Source organism: Phoenix dactylifera, chromosome 10 (genome assembly GCF_009389715.1).
Source record: "Phoenix dactylifera cultivar Barhee BC4 chromosome 10, palm_55x_up_171113_PBpolish2nd_filt_p, whole genome shotgun sequence".
In the NCBI taxonomy this organism is placed as follows: Eukaryota; Viridiplantae; Streptophyta; class Magnoliopsida; order Arecales; family Arecaceae; genus Phoenix; species Phoenix dactylifera.
This window is the reverse complement of record NC_052401.1, coordinates 8,448,396-8,466,095: the sequence shown is the minus strand read 5'-3', so window position 1 is coordinate 8,466,095 and position 17,700 is coordinate 8,448,396.

Below are 17,700 nucleotides of genomic sequence, written 5' to 3'. Positions count from 1 at the left end.
AAAATTAGGTTTTTAATGCTTCTTTAATGCTGAAGCGCCTTTTTGGAAAAAAATAAAAACAGAGTGATTCCCGCCACATAGCAAAGTAACTTTTCCATGAAATGTGGGAATCATATTCCGATAGAAATACAACTTTTCCATCTCTCTTCTTTGAAAACTCCAACCAAATAAAAGACATCTTATTACTTTCCCATTGACCATACTTTCTCCCTTCTTTTCCCACGAACCAAACGAGCCCTATAAAAATTCCAAGGCTGGGGGCATAATAAAAACCTTGAGAAATAACACCACTCTAAGACTTGAATCCCTAACCTCTCACTTGAAGCGATAAATTACTAACATACTTATCCAAGGATGAATAGTAAAGAATTAGATAGCAACCCTAAAATTCATTGTTTGTTCTTAGTTTTTCTCTTAGCTTAAGGATTCTTGAAATTATTCATTATGGACGGATCAATTGAGAATCGTTCAATTGTTCTAAGAATTGCACCAATAATTTATAATTTATTCATGAGGTTATTCACAACTAATTTAAGAAATCGTTGGATTACAAACTCATGATGTAATATATTGTTGCGAGTAGTGATGTTTTTGACTATCAAATGTTGTTCTACTCTCTCTGATGCTTGTTCATAAGAAAATAAGTATGTAACCATCTTGGAAAGCTTACAGGCTTTTTAGTTTTTGACTTCTAAATTTTGGTTATCTAAACTCTTTTCAGATGTTCGACGAATTTACTAGATTTTTGCATCTTAACCTCTAGCTTAAGTTGTATCAAAACACCAACTTGTGATTATGATGTAGCAGGATCAGATGACATCTCAATAGTCGCACTCTTTATCTTCTCAGAGGAAGTTTTATGTGTTAAACAAGAATTCTCGAAGTGTTTGGATCTAGTTTATTTTTAGTAGATTCTTCCTCCCTTTCTTTAAAAAAGCTAAGATATTGATTAGTAAGATGAACTTTTAACTATGGTGAATAATTCAACTTGAATGTTTAAATTAGAACAAAAACTTGCAAGGATCTATACAATGTGTGATAGATCGCATGGGGTTTTCTTTGGACTACTTTTGGTCCAGTCTATTAAGTTAATTCCATAATTAATTTGGAGTTTAGCCTTAATCTAGAGGAAGCAGTCTAATACATCATCTAGATTCAGGATTAAATTGTGTTTTCTTAAAAATGAATTAAATTTTCTATTAAATAGCTCAAAGCCTCAAGCTTGGCTTGTGTTATTATAGATTACCTTGAGCCCCATTGTTTTCTCAAAAATCAGATAAAATGAACTTAAATACTATTTAACCTCCAAGAATTAAACTACATATTTGGCTTAATTACTTGAGTTTAGTCTGGATCAGCAGCTCAAAAAAAAGTTGAACTTAAATACTTCTAGCTAGACTTTTACTTCTGTTAGCCATTAAAGTAATTTTCTTGTGATACAACCAAATTGAACCCAAATAAGCTTGCCTTGGCTATGAAATCCTTGATCCCCTTAGAATTTATAGTTGGGTTTAGGTGTGGCGGGCCGGATTCGGATCTGCAATAACCACTTGCATCTTAGGATGGATACTTAGGCGCATCCCTGTTTATCCTCACGGAGGTGAGCAGAGGTGGACTTTTCGGGGGTAAATAGAGGTGGGCCTTTCATTTATCGTTGATTCCCTCCTTTCGATATTAGTGATCCCGGCGCGGAGACCTTCTCGGATCCTTTCATACGTTGGTGTTGGAAGAGGTCATCCGGTGGTGGGATCTGAACACCAAAAAGTATGGTGACCAATCACCACCTGACACGAAATTAAAATGGATTTAGGGCACATAAATGGACGTCTCTCTGCCGATAATTTCGCACTTAGGCCTGTTTGGAAGTTGCGTTGGCAGTAGAGCTTTTTGAAATAGAGCTTTTATAAAAGTTGTTTGCTGCTTGGCTAACTACATTTTTAAAGTGATGTAGCACTTTAACATATGTTTGGTAAACAGACTAAGAAAGTATTTTTGTATGACAAAATTACCATTAAAAGACATTGCATAGTATTATACAATAAAGTATAATAAAATATAACATATATTAATAAATAAATATATGATATAGTATAATATTACTGTAATGTAATATAATATTATTATAATATAGTAATATAATATTGTATACTAGAGCATAATAATTTAATATAATATTAAATTATTTAGCATAACATATCAATGTACTACGATATAATATTATATTATATTATATTTATATTATAATACAATAATAAAGGTACAAAATATTATGATTATTAGCGTACATTAATTTCTCATAATATAACATAATATTAAATTATTTAGCATAACATATCAATGTACTACGATATAATGTAATATAATATTATATTTATAGTATATTACAATAATAAAGGTATAAAATATTATAATTATTAATGTAAATTAATTCTCATAATATAACATAATGTTAAATTATTTAACATAACATATAATGTATTATGATATAATGTAATATAATATATATTTATAGTATAATAATAATAATAAATGTATAAATAATAATAAGAAAACAAGAATACCTTTTCTTGCACGGAAGGAAGTCTGATCCACAGCTACGATTCTTTGTTGGAGCACCAACAGATTTTTAGATTTATAAAGAGACAAAGTATGTAATTGTTATGTTTTATTATGGATATTTTAGTCAAAAAAAAAGCTTTCCGACGAAGTTCAAAATAGCTTTTTCGGAAAAGCTCCAAAATTGAGCTACTTCCAAAAAGTTGTTTTTAGCTTTCTGAAAAAACTAAAACAGCTTTGCAAAATTTTTACCAAACATCTTTTTCATCAAAAAGTACTTTTAGAAGGCCAAAAAGTACTTTTGGAAGAGTTGTTGGCAGTAGAGCTTTTGGAAGTAGAGCTGTCTGAAGTAGAGATTTTATAAAAAGCTGTTTGTTGTTTGATAACTACATTTCTAAAGTGCTGTGGTGCTTTAACATGTGTTTGGTAAACAAACTGAGAAAGTACTTTTGTATGACAAAATGACCATAAAGGACATTACTAATATTATAACAAGAGCATAATAAAATATATTATGTATCAATACATAAATATATGATATAGTATAATATTAATGTAATGTAATATAATATTATTATAACATAGTACTATAACATTATATACTATAGGATAATAATTTAATATAATTTTAAATTATTTAATATAACATATCAATGTATTATGATATAATGTAATATAATATTATATTCATAGTATAATACAATAATAAATATATAAATATTATGCATTTATTTATTTATTTGTTCATTTATATGCATATTTTTTATGCATTTATTTATTTATTTATTTATTTACTTATTTATTTTTTATTTTCTTTTTTTCTTTTCTTTTCTTTTTTTTCTTCTCTTTTATTCTTTCCTTTTCTTCTTTCTATTTACTTATATTTATAGTATAATACAATAATAAAAGTGTAAAATATTTTAATTATTAACATAAATTATTTTTTGCCAAGACCATTTATCTCTCTAAACAAATTTCTTAGATGATAAAAATTAGTTAAACAATTACAAATATTTATTTTTATTTATTTATTTATTTATTCTTCTCTATTTATTCTTTTCCTTTTCTTTTCTCCTTTTCTTTTTCTTTTCTTTTTCTTTTCTTTTTCTTTTCTTTTTCTTTTCTTTTATTTTCTTCTTCTTTTATTTTTCTTTTCTTTTCTTTTCTTTTTATTTTTCTTTTCTTTTCTTTTTTTTCTTCTTTTTCTTTTCTTTTCCTTCTCTTCTTTCTTTTCCTTCCTTCCCGAAGTTTCTTTCTTTCTCTTCCCTTCTCCCTTCTTCCTCCCTTGCCTCACTTCTCCCGCGGCCATGGGAAGGGGCAATCAAGCTCTCGATGGCATGACGACGAAAGGGTGGGCGGCGAAGCCAGAGGAAGACGCAGTCGGAGGAGATGCGGCGGCAGGGGAGAAGGGAGAAGAGGCGGAGGGCGTCGGGGGTGGCGGCGGGAGAGAGGGAGCGGCGGAGGAAGAGGAAGAGGGCGTTGGGTGCGGGGCGGAGGGGGAGAGGGACGGCAGAGAAGGAGGGAGAAGAGACCGGAGGTCGTCGGGGAGGCGGCGGAGGGAGAAAGAGAGGGCGGAGCGTCAGTCGGGGGCGGCGACGGAGGGAGAAGAGGCAGAGGGCGTCAGGGGCGGCAGAGAAGGAGGGAGAAGAGACGGAGGTCGTCGGGGGCGCGAGACGGTCGGGGCGGCGGCGGAGGGAGAAGAGGCGGAGGGCGTCAGGGGCAGCGGCTTGGGGAGAGGGAGCGGCAGAGCGAGAGGAGAAGAGCGGAAGGGGTGTCAGGGGGGGGGGGTGCGGCCGTGGAGAGGGAGAGAGTGGCACTGAAAGAGGGGGGAGGGAGGGGGGATGGGTGGGAGGAGGAAGAGGCGGCGTGGAGGAAAAAAGGGACTTTTAAATGGAGGATATTTTTTATCGAAAAATACAGCTTTTCGAGAAAGCTAAAAATAGTTTTTTGCAAAGCTCCAAATTGGAGTTTTTTCCTAAAAGTTATTTTCAGCTTTCCGAAATTTTTACCAAACACCATTTTTTTATTTAAAAATACTTTTGGAGGATCAGAAAAGTATTTTTTGGCCTCTCCAAAAGCTCCCCCAAACGGGGGCCTTAATCATCTTGAATGGTAAGTTGCATGATCCTTGTCCTTGGAGGAGAAATTATGCCCTACACTATGTGCACCACATGCGCGGTGAATCACCCCGTCTCATTCTTATAGACCTCATTCATCGTGCACTCTGTGAGTTTGATGACCCAAAGATTGATTTAAAGATTGATTTTGATGATCACAAAACCTTGAAGTATAAAATACTAATGTTTGTGTTGCAAGAAGAAAGATTATTTATTTTGCAAGGAACATAGCAAGTTGGAAGAATTCAAGAAGGCCTCCAAAGCTCTCAAAGAAAAGTTAGAAGAAAGCCACACCTCATTGGCCCAAGATTCAAGTTCAAAGGCTTCAATTTAGAAGAGCAAGTTTTAAGAAAAAATTCAAAGGAAAGGCACTCGAGTCGACTCTTACAGTTCCGAGTCGACTCCAAGGAGCAACAGACAGCCGGACAGAAAGATTCAGAACCTGTCAACAAGTCGACTCCTGAAGAGCGCGAGTCGACTCCGATGCTTGCCCGAGTCGACTCCTAAGGAAGCAAGAGTCGACTCCCAGAGAAATACAAGGCAGAAAAGTCAGAGAAACAGTTTTCGGGTCTGAGATTCGAGTCGACTCCAGTGGAACGCGAGTCGACTCCGATAGGTGGCAAGTCGACTCCAAAGAAAGCATGAGTCGACTCTCAGCGGAACACAAAGAAAAAGTCAGAGAGCATTTTTGGGACTCTGAGATTCGAGTCGACTCCCGCAGTACGCGAGTCGACTCCGAGACTCCGCGATCATCAACAGAAAGAAGATCAAGTTACTGCCTCTGAGATTCGAGTCGACTCCCAGACATCTCGAGTCGACTCCAAGACAGCTTCACATCAAAAGGCAGAAGACCAAGTTTCGGAAACTGAGAGCCGAGTCGACTCCGAGAAAAATTCGAGTCGACTCCAAGACAGTTCGAGTCGACTCCAAGACAGTTCGAGTCGACTCCAAGACAGTTCGAGTCGACTCCAAGGCAGCGCGACCCCAAAAGACAGAAGACTATTTTTTGGATACTGAGGGCCGAGTCGACTCCGAGACAGTTCGAGTCGACTCCGAGACAGCACGAGCCAAAAGACAGAAGCTCGGGAGTTCGGACTCTGAGCACCGAGTCGACTCCCAGAATTTCCGAGTCGACTCGAGTAAGCAAAAGTTGAAAAATGCATCCATGGATTCCTTGGGATGAGCCGACTCCAAAAGTGCAAGGTCAGCTCCAGATTTTTGGCGAGTCGACTCCGGGTTAAGTCGAGTCGACTCCCAGTCGAGAAGACCACTTTAATTCAAATCTGGAACAGTTGCCGAGCCGACTCTAGAAAAGCATGAGTCGACTCCTGCTACAGCCGAGTCGACTCCAGATCGCGCGAGTCGACTCCGATCCCAACGGATACATTGTCAGAATGTGCAGACGGGTCATAACGGCTAGTTTTTGTTTCCACGCCACCAAAAGCTATAAAATCAAGAGGAGAGCTAGGGGAGAAGGTATGGAAGTGGGAGAGAACATTTAGGAAAAAGATTCCAAAGAGATTACACGGAAAATCTCCCATAAGCACAAAAGGGCCATTCAAAGTAAAATAGAGAGAAGAAGAGCATCCAAGTGAATCCCAAAGCTTCCTCTCCATCCGTGTGCTGCCTCGGTGATCTTCTACTTTGGGCAAAATCAGAAGAGGGTCAAGTAAAGAAGAAGCCGAGTTCCTCCATCTACAAATTTGTTTGAGGGCTTCTTCCCTTTACTTTACTTGTTTATATTTGCTATATTCGCTTATTTGAGAAGCTTGTACTTGATTTAAACTCTTGCTCTAAATATCTTGTAACTTGATTCAATCAAGGGATTGAATCAAGGGGTTAAGGTTTGTTGGTGAGCCAAAGGGAAAAACCAACGTTGTAAGGTTGTGGTTGGTGAGCCTTTGGGAAAACCAACTGGGTTGATTGTGAACCCGGAAAACAATCGTTGTAAGGTTTGTGGTTGGTGAGCCTTTGGGAAAACCAACTGGGTTGGATTGTGAGCCCGTGAAAACAATCGGGTGGTTCTAGTCGGTGAGCCTGAAAAAACCGACCGAGTTCGTTGTGACCTCGTAAAACAACAAGTTGGGTTGTGAGCTTGTAAAACAACCGGCTGTAATCTGTAGGATTATAGTGAAATTTCCAAGAGGTCTTGGGGAGTGGATGTAGGTGCTGGGGTGCACCGAACCACTATATGTTTGTTGTGTTTGTGATGCTTTTTGTCATTGTCTATCTTGCTCACTTACTTACCTAGATAAATTGCATGCTTAACTCTTATCCGCGCATCCTTTAGTTGCAAGCATATTAAATTTACTTAATCAAGTCTCATTCGATAAATCAACCTATTGCTAAGTTTAAATTCCACTGTGCAACTATACAACTTAGCATAATTAATTGAAAAGTGTTAGAAGTAGCTTAAAAGTTTTATAAGACCCAATTCACCCCCCCTCTTGGGTTGTATCTACTGGGCAACAAGTGGTATCAGAGCAGGTGCTCTATAGTTTCTTGCCTTGTGTTTTTGACCTAACCGTCAAAGAGCCAAAGATCATGACAACTCAAATAGATAGTTTTCTAGGAGAGGGACAATTAATTGATAGACCTCCACTATTTAATGGCATAAACTATACACATTGGAAAGCACGCATGCGCATTTTTATACAATCACTTGATTATAATTTATGGAGCATTATAGTCAATGGAACACACACAAACACTAGTCATAATGAGAAAATGGTTCAACAAAATTCAAAAGCTATGAACCTATTATATTGTGCATTAGATAGGAATGAGTTTAATTGCATATCTTCTTGCATGACTGCTAAAGAAATATGGAATATGCTTGAAGATAAATATGAATGCACTAACAAATCTAAAACATCATGTGTAGAAGAAGAGCAGTATCATATTGCAAATTTATGTTTCATGGCACATGAGGTACATGCTGAAACTGAAAGCAATTTTACATTTGATGAACTTCACGATGCCTTTTCTGATTTGTATTTAGAATATAAGAAACTTGTTTGTAAGAACAAGAACTTGAAGAATGAAAATCAAATTCTAATAGATGAAAAACTGAAACTAACTAGTAAAACTGAAATCTTAATTAAAGAAAATCAAGAACTAAATCAGAAAAACCAACTTCTCACTGAAAGCCATGATAAACTTAAGAAAAATAATGAATTGCTTTCAGAAGATAACAAAAGATTAATGACAAATTAAAACCTGTTGTTGAAAGATTTACTTTGAGCTCTGAAAAGTTGAATCTAATGATAAATAATCAAAGAGCTGAATTTGATAATATTGGATTGGGATGTCAACCTTGGTACACCCAAAAATCTTTCAAGAATATGTTTGTTAAAACAGTTTCTAATCTTTTTAAAATAGATTCTTATAATGCTGATAAACAGGAACAAAGGTTATGCAAAATCTCTTCTGTTCCTAAATCTGTACATTACAAATTTGATAAACCTAAAAGGCAAAAACAGAAAACTGAAGGATTATCTACCACTCATGTTAAATCCATGTTTGTTAAATTTAATAAGAAGATGCAGAAATACACTTCTTGTAGTCCAAAAATCTGCAAGCCTATGGACAAAATAGCTATTAAGAAAATATGGATTCCAAAAGGAACAATAATAGCTAACCTGCAAGGACCCAAAAGAGCTTGGGTTCCTAAGTTGAAAATCTAAATATTTTCTGCAGGTGTGTCTAGCACTCAAGGCTCCAACAAAAGATGTTAAATTGGACATTGGGTGCTCTAGACATATATTAAAGAATAAAACTTAAATGTAATCAAGAAAAATAATTAAAATAGAAAAAATAACTTCAAATTTCTCCATCTTTCTATATTATACTTTACTTATTGTTGGATAAGTTGCTAGATGATTAATCAATTTATTAAGAATAACTCTATGAATTCTCTATATGCTTGATTGAGAGCTTTTATCCATGGCATTATTGTTTATTGATCATAGATATGAAAATGTGTACTTGGTATGCCTTTGGATATTGCACTATAAATACCAAGATTAAAGAAACCATCTTTGGCATATAATATCAACTCATGCGAGTATGGATTTAATTTCAAAAGACTTTGGCATTGGCTTACTTAGAGTATCTTCTGAAAGGTCAAAGTTTGTTATGCATGTTAACTAAGGAAACAAACAAGAATCAATTTCTAAATCTAAAGATGTTGTTTCCATCACTGAGTTTTCAAAAGCTTACATTGGATTTGTTCTTGGCAAATAAAACTGAAGTATTTTCTGTATTTGCTAAATCCTGTAAAAGTGTTTCAAATGAAAAAGGTTTCCAAACTGTGAAGAGTATCATGACACAGTGTTGAAAACCAAAATCCTGATAAAGTTTATACAGAAATTAATTATTTCAGCACCAAGGACACCTTAAGTAAAATAGGGTTCATAGAATTCTTGAAGAAATGAAAAAGACAATTGTGTATGATAGTCATTAGAGTTGGGCAACGGGCCGTGCCGAGTCGGCCCGGCCCAGGCCCCCCGGGCCCAAATTCTAAGCGGGCCGTGCCTGGCACGGCCCGTGAGGCACGGAAGGCCAGCCCGGCCCGGCCCCCGGCCCCTCTATTGGTGGGCCGGGCCGGGCACGGCACGGCACGGGCCGTGCCAGGCACGGCCCGTAACGGGCGCAAACGGGCCGTGCCAGGCACGGCCCGCAACGTCTCCAGACGGGCCGTGCCTAGCACGGCCCGTAACGGCTCCAGACGGGCCGTGCCTGGCACGGCCCGTCTGGAGAGGGGGAGGGAAAATAGCCGTTTCCAACGGCTATTTTCGGGAAAAAGTCGATTTTACCCCTCCCAACAGTCCAATAACGGCTGAATGGAGGGGTATTTTGGGAAAAAAAAAATTTTTGGGCTTCTATAAATAGCCCATTTCTCCCTCATTCTCACCACACCAAACCTCTCATTCTCTCCTTCTCTACTGCTATTATTTCTCTCCTCTAAAGTGCTCTTCTAGCAATTTAATTTTTAGTTTGTTCAAGTGCTACACAAGAGGAGGTTCCTGTTGAGAAGAGAAGGTCGCTTCTGTTGAGAGCACAAGAGGAAGCTCGGAATCTCGGCTCTGCCTCTGCCCTCCGACCCTCTACTCAATTCCTCCTTGCGGTTAGTTTTTATTTTTTGAATTAATCATAGATATGTCATCTTTTGAGGAAAGTCAGTTTGGCATTCCTGTTTCTGAGGGAGAAGAAACTAATCCCCAACCCCCTGTTCCTAGTTCCTCTAGAACTGGTGAACCGAGTGAAGGTCAAACCTCTTCTCGTAAGAGGACTAGTACTGTATGGAATGAATTTGATAGAGTTATGGTTGAGGGAGTCTGGAAAGCTAAATGTAAAAATGTGCCAAACTTTATAGTTGTAGTAGTAGTAGGAGAACAGAGCATTTAAAAAGACATCAAGAGAGTCATAGGATGCATGATTCTCATGCTCAAACTCAAAGTACCCTTAATATACAAGGGGGATTACTTGTAGGTAATTTTGCATATAATCATGAAAATCAAAGAAAAGCACTTGTAAAATGGATAGTTAAGGATGAATTACCTTTTAGTTTATGTGAATCTTTTAATTTTGAAGAATATGTTCAATTAAACCTACAACCTGCTTACAAAAGAACTAGTAGGCGTACATTTAGAAGAGTAGCTATGACCAATTTTTTAGCAATGAAACAAAATTTAATTGAAACACTTTCTACTTTAAATGTAAAAATTTCATTAACTTCTGATATTTGGTCAGCATCTGTAGGTAGTAATTGTTTTATTGCCATTACTGCTCATTATATTGATAATGATTGGCAATTAAATAAACGTATTCTTGCTTTTCGTGCTTTTGATTTTCCACATTCTGGGCAACAAATTTCAAATATAATTTATCAAACTGCATGTTCATATAATATTAATGATAAAATAATGTCTATTACTTTTGATAATGCATCTAATAATAATTCTGCTGTTGTATTATTAAAAGACTCATTGCATCCCATATTAGATGGAAATTTACTGCATATTAGATGTGCATGTCATATCTTAAATCTTTCTGTTCAAGCTGGCATGGGCATGATTCAAGATGTGATTTCAAAAATTAGAAATGCAGTTTCTTTTATTCATGCTTCTAGATCAAGACTTCAAGAATTTAAGGAATTATGCATAAATCATGGTAAATGTTTTAAAAAATTTAAACTTGATGTAATTACTCGTTGGAACTCCACATATAGCATGATACATGATGCATACCCATATAAAAATTTATTAAGTGCATATATTAATGATCGTGGATTAGGATTTACATTGACTGAAACTGATTGGAATAAAGGAAAAAATTTTGAAAGATTTTTTGCTTAGTTTTTATAATGCTACCAATGTTCTTTCTGGTATTTATTACCCTACTTCATGTTCATTTTTACAACAAGCATATATAATTAGTCAAAAATTTGCAGAACATAGATATGATGATGTTTTAATGCCTATTATTCACCTAATGGAATCTAAATGGAATGAGTATTGGGACAGGATATGTCCTATGCATAACTTAGCTGCTGTATTTGATCCTAGAGTTAAATTAAATGGCGTGCTAATTTTACTTGATGCATACGCTGAAAATATGAATCAAGATGCTGAATCTGCTAAAGATGAGGTAAGACAACTTCTTTATGATATTTATGCTATATATGATGAAAAAATTCGTGGATCTAGAACACAAATACAAACCTCTATTCCTCCTTCTAGTAGTTCTCGTTCGTCATCTATTTTTTCATTCATTGCACAGAGAAGACACACACATGCTTCAAGTTCCTCTTCATCTTCTTCATCTTTAAGTAATGAACTAGAATTTTATTTACGAAATGATCTTCAGTCTGCATATGATGAAAATCAAATAGAGAATCTAGATGTATTATCTTGGTGGAAGAGTGTTAGAAATCAATATCCTGTTATGTCTGCAATTGCACGCGATATTTTAGCTGTGCCGATGTCCACGGTAGCATCGGAATCCGCTTTTAGTGCAGGTCGGCGTGTTCTTGACGAAAAGAGAAGTAGGATGACGGGCGAAACGGTGGAGATGCTTCTCTGCTTCAAGGATTGGCTGGATGCTGAGGCAAGACTTCAAGATAAAGGTGGACATAATACAACATCCTCTGATGATGATGATACAAACACTACTGAAGACTGAAGACTGAAGACTGATTCACTGAATCACTGATGATTAGTAAGATTTCTTAATTTTTTATAATTGTACATTTTTATTGTATTCTGGAGGTCAGACCAAGGTCCAAACCTCGGCCCTTTCTTAGTTTCTTATTGTATTCTAGAATCTAGAGGTCAGACCAAGGTCCAAACCTCCCTTCATGTACCATTTTGATTTAAATTAATAAACTGGTAGGGGTCTATGCCAAACCCCCCACCATTAAGGTGGCTTTATATTCATAAATCAAGATTTCTTAGTGTTCAATATTTATTAATTTATTAAAAAAAATTTATCGGGCCGAGCCGGGCCCAGGCCCGGACCGTGCCAGGCTCGCGTGCCAGCCCGGCCCAGGCCCTTATGGGCCGTGCCGTGCTGGCCCGCGGGCCGTGCCGTGCTTGGCCCGCGGGCCTAGACCGGGCCGTGCCGGCCCAGGCCCGAAGCGGGCCGTGCCTGGCACGGCCCGCTGGCCAGGAACCTCTAGCCCAGCACGGCCCTATCAAAGGGGCCGTGCCAGGCACGGCCCGGCACTGTAGCTGGCGGGCCGTGCCAGGCACGGCCCGCTTCGTGCCGTGCCGTGCCGGGCCGTGGGCGGCCCGGCCCAGTGCCCATCTCTAATAGTCATCTACTTAAATGATTTTTAAAAGCTATCATCACTGCTTGTCATACATATGATTTCTATTAGATCTATTTTTGATGAAAACTCCTTTTGATCTTCTGAAAAATGGAAAATGAACCATTGCATATCTTTCATATTTTTCAGTAGCTTATGATATGCTTGATATGGTCTTTTGAAAATAATGCCAAATCTGATAAAGATATTTCTATCCTTGGATATCATTCATCAAGCAATGCGTATAGAATATTCAATGAAAAGATTTTAGTTGCAGAAATATCAAGTCATTTTATTCTTTATGAGACTAATGATTTATTATCAAGATACTAAAATCAAATTATATATGTATATGGTTAATATTTTACATATAACAATCTAAAAACATGTTAATAATTAGAACCAAATTGAGTTTTTCAGAAATGCACTTAATGAAGAAAAATTGATGACCACTAAAAGACTAAATCAAGAAAAGATGAAATAGATCTTGATGAAATTCTTGCATGATTAGAAGTAAAGATCACCATTATCATCTGCTTGCCTTATGAGCTTTATATTCTGTCAAATGAATGTGTAGAATACACTCCTATATGGTTATTTCATTAAAAAAGGATCTATGTAAAATAACCACCTTATTTGAAAACATTCATTACAAATATGATAAAGCAATTTGTGATTTGGAACAAGCATCAAAAGCATGATAGAATAATTATTTTATCATATACCTAATAGACCAGATTGTGTGATCATTATGTGCCCTTGTGCAAGACTTCAATCTAACTCTAATGAATCATAATTTATTGATAACAAATGAATCATAATCTGAATTTTGATAGAAACAATTGTTTAAGGCAATTTGATCAAAACTTAGCTAGCATGCCTTATTGATAATTATCTTAAGCAAATAGAATCTAAGCTAAATTGATGTTGAAAATAAGAAATTAATTTGACCTTGATGAATCTTCCTATTGCTTCACATGCTTGTCCTTGAACAGTCTTGGTTAATGAAACTAATTCTTTAGTTCAAGTGATATGTGCTTGCTTATATTTAGGCAATCTCTTGAGTAAAGTGACTCAATATTCAACTATTATCTTATCTTAAATTGAGTCATCTAGTTAGAAATATGTTGGATGAATGGGTTGTATCTTAAAGAAACTAAAGACTTTCTTTCAAGAAAGAAAAGGAGTTTGGTAATAATGCAGAATCCTTGAGCAAGAAAATGAGTGATTTCAGCTTGAAGGACACCTCCACATAAGATACAATAAACATTCACATGCAAACAAGAGAGAGGATCTTCTTCAGCCAAAAGTTCACACATAAGAAATCTAGTTTGGCTTGAAGAACATATAATGAATAAGTAAGTCTAGATATCTCTCTCATGAATTAGCTGAGCAAAGTCAATAACTTTAAATCTTATTATGACATGATTAAAATCATTAATTGTTAATCTTTTGATATCATGTCTCTATATATATTGATTGACTTATGCTCTTAGAAATTGTTTCATGGTTTGCACAAACTAAAATATATCTTTGCCTATGTCATAACCATGAAATACACAAGTTTATGCTTAAAATTTTGATTTAAAATAACTTGTGAGAAATTATGAATTCTTGAGCACAATGAAAATGTTGTTTGCATGATATACATCTATATGATACATAAGATTATTTCTTTATTCTACTCTTTCATGTAAATTACTTGAGAATAACAAAAAGAGAGAGAGATAAAGAAAAGAAAATGGATATTATTCAAGAGATGTAAAATCTAAGCAAAGGCAAATACTTCAATCTTAAGGAAAAGAAAAACAAGCATAATATATTCGGCACATTTGGAAGGGATAAAATTCGTAATTAATTACACTTAAACAGGGAGAGTTTGAAGTGAACTTTATAAATTTTCTATATTGCTCATCATAGGGATGGTGCCAATGGGGAGGCTAGTGGTAGTACCCGGCACTATTTGACCCAACTATTCGGTGTAGGGTATATTAGGGACGGCACAAGAGGGAGGCTAGTGGTAGTACCTCGTGCCCCTTCCAACTCCACCAGATAGGGAGCAAATAGAGTATAGAGCATAAGAAAGTAAAAAAAAAATGAAAGACAAAATAAATGATAGTATATAAGAAGAATCAAGTCATTTTTTTTTATCACTTGAAAACACACTTTAAGGATGAAATCAATGCAAGATTATATTTAAATAGGGGGAGTTTATTTAAAAAGAATTGATTTTGATCCTTAACATGCTTGTTCTTAGTATTTTTATGCATGACTTAACACATAATATATTTTGCATGTGGCATGATGTTTTGAATTATGAGTTCTCAATATTTTGTAATGCCCCATGCTTGGATAAGTTGATTGAAATAGGTCTTAACTTGGAATATGTCTTAACTTTGCTCACAAGTCTTTGCTTCACCCTTGCCTCAAACTAACTTGTGTTCCAATGCTTGAATGTTTAAAATACTACATAAAGTTTTTTTAAGTAATATTAAAAAGAAATTTCAGTTTTATCATTCACGATTAACTTTGAAAGTTAAATAGATTTACAAAAAGAAGAAGAGAAGGATATTTCTATTTAGGCAAAATGAATTGATCTTGATCTATCTTTCTACTTGCCTAACTTGGATACATAATATCCTAATACTTGTTAAAATATCCTCCATTTTGTATCGAAACTCAACATTAAATACAAAGATTCTGAAAGTGCTCTAATGTTATTGAAATATGTGCCTTCAATCATAATGATTTAAGATGAGCTACAATGTGGAAGATACATATCTCAAATTATGACTTTGAAAGTCTCTATTGAAAATCTTTTGAATCTGATTTTATATAAAAGCTTAAACTCAATATGATTGCTAAATAAAATCTTAATGTAAGAAAAACAGAATTAATTTACTTAAAATCTTGATGCCTTGGTTGATTGCTCCGATACGCATCCGAAACATATCATTACTTATCTTTAGAGTGTACCAATATTGGTCTAAATGATGTGTCTTTCAATGATCTTAATTGCAAACAAATATTTTTAAATATATGATTTTATTTTGATATTAAAAAGATTTATTGTGCTTCATGTATACATTGCTGAAAAACTATAATTAAGAAATTGAGTTCTATAAATATATATACTTCAATGATCATCTATATGTTTTTCTCTCCTACATTATTAAAGACTTCCATCAATATATATATATATATATATTATTAAGAGAGTGAATGATCTTAAGTCTAGAAACATTTCAGCTCACTCAAATGATTCTTAAAAGAAAGAAAATGTAAATATTTTTAAAAGAATTTGAGCTTCAAATGAATCATTTTCTGATTAATATTTCAGTACATTTTCTCAAAGATTAAGAGGAAGCATAACTTGTTCTTGAAAGATTAAAAAGAGTGATTGCTATAAATTTTGAATAATTCTAGATCACTCTACATTCTTGATATCATAAAGTTTCAGTTTTATTCACGTTTATCATTAAAATCTGAAATTCAACAAAAGAAAAGAATGATTAAAGAAGAATGCATCTTTTGAGGGGGAGCTTTAGATATTCAGTATCTTATCCTATAGTTACTTTAATGCATACCTTGAATTTTATGGATTGATTTTGATGAACCTCCTTATATTGCAAGACTTGCTTTAACTATATAATAAGTTTATACCTTGAGATGAGTTCTATAAAGGTTGTCTTATCTCAAACTTTGAGTCTTATGAAAATAAGCTGAAACTTGTAGAAAATATATTTTTTTTGAGATTGACAATTTTACTGAACATTATCTTCAAATTCTAAACACTTAAATGGAATGATCAATTGAGGGGGAGAAAGAAAATCTTAGAAGGAGAGATCTTATGGAACTTAATCGCATAAATCTATAACTAAAGGAGAGAGAAAGCATACTAAATGAAAAGTGATCCTAATGCTCTCCAATATGTATCATCTGAAATTTAATCTGAAAATCTTTATGATACACCTTGAGGCTTGTTATTTGGTTAATATATCTTATGCATAAATCATGAACCAAATTGCAATTCAAATAGTTGATCTTAAGAGCCTCTAACTTAATGAAAAAGGGGGAGAATAACATGTTGAATTTTTTTTTGAGTATCTCTTAGAAAATCTATTTTGAAATTCACTAATGAGTCCAAATTGGCTTGCTCTTTAGAACTTAAATTGTGTGCCAATTCATATTTTTTATGTATCAAATTGTGCTTATTTTCTAAAAGAACAAAAGAAAGTCTTTAAAAGAGCTCTGAGATGAATCATAAATTGCATGAATTCATATTTTGGTATTTGTGCCCCAATGCTCTTATTATCATAAAAGAACCTTGAAGTCATTAAGAATTAATGATCCAACATGATGATATGTCTTTCAAATATATAAGTTTTGATCTTTTATTCTGAAAATCAATTAAATTGCTCTCATATTGATAAAATACTTAATAGATTGGGCAAAAGGTCTTAAATGAACAAGCTTTCATACTTATTAAAGAGAGGTTAGATTTCCACTCATGTGTTTCCTTGAATATCATTTGTGGTACTTCTTGTATTAACCTAAGGAAGATTCCACCTATACTTGATTAGAAAACTATCTGTGGTATCAAACTAGAAAACTTCTTGAAATCACATTCGATGTGTTCTGCTCTGAAATTATCTTAATTAGCTCTGATCTCTGCTCATTAATCTGATTCTAATATTATTGCATTGAGTTTTATGATTCATATCCTTGCAATAATTTGACATGCAAATCAGAGTACAATAAGAAAAAGAAATATTTGAGTATTCTTATCTTTGTGCTTAATGTTTCACTATCTTTTTGATGTTGTCAAAAAGGGGGAGAAATATCTAAGTATATGCTCATAATGCTTTGTGTTTTGCATTGAACACCAACTCAGCTTAAATTGAAATATGTTGATTGTGTTAAGCTGATTAAATCTAAAGCATTATCATAAAGTATGTTTTTAAATATATATGTTTTCTACTTCATGCAACTTAGCTATGTATTACTTCTAGAACACAATATATTTTATATTGCATATACTCCAAGTTTTGTCATCATCAAAAAGGGGGAGACTGATGACCCAAAGATTGATTTAAAGATTGATTTTGATGATCACAAAACTTTGAAGTATAAATACTAATGTTTGTGTTGCAAGAAGAAAGATTATTTATTTTGCAAGGAACATAGCAAGTTGGAAGAATTCAAGAAGGCCTCCAA